This window comes from Aplysia californica, unplaced genomic scaffold, assembly GCF_000002075.1.
Source record: "Aplysia californica isolate F4 #8 unplaced genomic scaffold, AplCal3.0 scaffold00337, whole genome shotgun sequence".
NCBI lineage: Eukaryota > Metazoa > Mollusca > Gastropoda > Aplysiida > Aplysiidae > Aplysia > Aplysia californica.
Genome location: NW_004797607.1, coordinates 510,509 through 513,145, shown reverse-complemented (window position 1 = coordinate 513,145; position 2,637 = coordinate 510,509). Strand labels below are relative to the sequence as shown.

The following is a 2,637-nucleotide window of genomic DNA, read 5'->3' as shown; positions in this document are numbered from 1 at the left end:
GGGTAAGGGATAACAGAATAGTCACAATGGCAGCCATATTTCACCAGGAAATAGATAAGGAAACTACCCCCATCTGCCGTAGTTACATGGCTACATATTGCTTCCTCCTTTCCTCCCAAAACATCACTGTTACGAAAACACACGAATACATTTCGTGTTACCACGTCTACGAGCTCGACCTTTCCCTTTCTCACCAGTAGCTCAAAATCCGTAACATACTAGCCAGACACAATGCCATATAATATAACGCCCTGTACAGTTGTAAGCAATTTTTGTCTTCCGCTCTTGTTAGGCGGTTCGTTTGTTTTTTGGGCGTGTGTTGAGTGTATTTTGTTTTGTTATCATCCGCTTTCATGGGATTTTGTTGTCGTCAGCGTAGTTGTTGTTGTTGTTGTTGTTGTTGTTGTTATTGTTGATGTTGATGATGTTGTTGTTGTTGTTGATGATGATGATGATGAAGATGATGATGATGATGATGATGTTGTGGCTGTTGACATTTTTTGGGTTTCCTGTTGATACATTATGCTTCTTTACTGCTGTTTTTGTTGTTGTTGCTACTGCAGGTATTCTTTTTACGTTTTTTAAAATAGTTTTTGTTATTGCATCTGTGTTACTTTATTAGTTTGTATTCGGTGGTGGGGGTGGGGAGTATGCTTTAGTTTCGTTTTTGTAAGGTGTGGTTTCTGTTACTTTTGCTTGTTATGGGCTTTAGGTCTGCTTATCACACATCCCCCCCCCCCCCCTTTTTTTTTCAATCCGACCCCTATGGCACGACCAGCCTTCACATTATGGCTACGGCTTCAACACGAAATAAAACATTACCGTGAAAAATCAAATAAATCGACAGAGAAAGGAGACGAACCAAAACCAAGCTCAAAGCGCAGTGCTCTGTCTAGGCCTTCGGGCCTTGTTTAACGAGCACAGACTGAGTAACATACTACAGGCCTTGCTTTGTGAAAGCGGTGGCTTTGAGTAAAAGGAAGTACAACGACACAAGAACTGCCTTATAAGTCCATGGAAAAAGAAAGACAGCTTACAAACAGACAGACCGAAACACCTGCCGAAAAGAACAGAAGTAGACCTACCGGTGGAGCATAGAGGGGGAATCTAGAAACCCTTTTGTAAATCTAAAGCGAAGAGGAAGGGTAGTGGTTAGACATCAAGTTTGGGTTGGTGGGAGGGTCAAAACAAGGTAGATGAAAAGACGAGCTCGTAAAAAAAAGGGGGTAAGCAATTTGTCTTTTGGAAGTTCACAGCACAGTATTCTCTATGTAGGCCAAGGAATTATCTCCACATAAAGGAAACCCAAGTAGCTGTCTGGCTCACTGCTGTTGGCCTAGCCTAACGTCTACAGGGATAGGGATGGCGCATCCAAACAGATGTGGTCACATGATGCGGGGGAGAGCAGCCATGCGACAGTCAGAAACAAGTGGAGCCAGGACAAGACATTCCGTATAAACCACAGACATGTACTCAAAATAGAGGTCGCCCACAGCCTACAGGCAAGGGACTGTCAGTCCGTTTCTTCAACCATATATTTTTCTTGACTGAAGAGGAGTGGTGTATGCTCTAGGGTAGGGCACTTTGATGACAACTGAAACTTAGGGTACCACGTACAGCTAAATCCGTTGCTGAAATAACGTTCAAAGCTAAGGCTAACCTCACTCCTTAAGTCTTAAGTCCTGCTTTTCCCAAATCAAAATTTGATTGATGTGTAACCCTGACTCATGTCATTATAAGGTGGGTGGAAGCGAATCATGGGGAAACTCGGCAGACCTTATGACAGGTGTTTTGGAATTCACAGGGGAAATAAAAAGGAAAACAATGCGGGTTACACCAAGACAAGTTTGTAAAATTGGAAAATATGAACAGTTAGGGGACAGGGAAACACCAGGATCACCTTTAATTTTAGCTTTTATGAGAGCATCCGAAAGGAGAAAAAAAGGGGAAACCATGTGTATCATCATATCGAAGGGACAGGGATAGGTCCTAGAGGGAGACCTTGGTTAGGTTAATTTTAGACAACACGTCGAATTATCACGACAGTCACTACAAACGGCCACAATGTTTACACACTTAAGTACAGGGCTCCGGTCAACCCGAGAAGATAACGAGAGCAGGTATGGGCACACTCCAAGACTAACATGACAAAGCCCATCTTTAAAACGAATATATACACAAGGGGAAACGAAAACAGCCTGAGTACAGAATTAAAATTACAATTATTATTGAAAGACAGAGAGGGTGGAGGTTGGAAAAGGGGTGGAGGTTGGAAAAGGGGTGGAGGTTGGGGGGTGGGGGTGGAGAGGGGATTTTAAAGGTCTCAGATCTGCTTAATATACCCCCTCCCCATTTCTCACCCCACTCTCTTCCAACAGGCCTAGGTAGGTATGGGGGTGGGAGCACTAGTACAATCACACCCTGCAATGATCTAAACAAACATTCCAATAACAGATTGGTTGCTCAAGAAGGAAGTGAAGAGACCAGCGGTTTACCTGACCTCTGGAATACAGCCTGTTACTGGTGGAATTATGGTCACGAGCGCTCCTGTCCTCGCCTACGACATGACGAATTTATGGCTTTGGTGGGTCCTCAACGTACTGAACCTTCAGTTCAGCACATACACACATAACACAC

At 43.6% G+C, this 2,637-nt stretch overlaps 1 protein-coding gene across 1 annotated transcript in view; it reads right to left on the bottom strand.

The window, feature by feature from the left end:
• Positions 1–2,637, bottom strand: part of LOC101863827 (serine/threonine-protein kinase PLK1) — a gene marked incomplete in the record, with an annotated part of 103,259 nt that overhangs the window by 99,286 nt on the left and 1,336 nt on the right.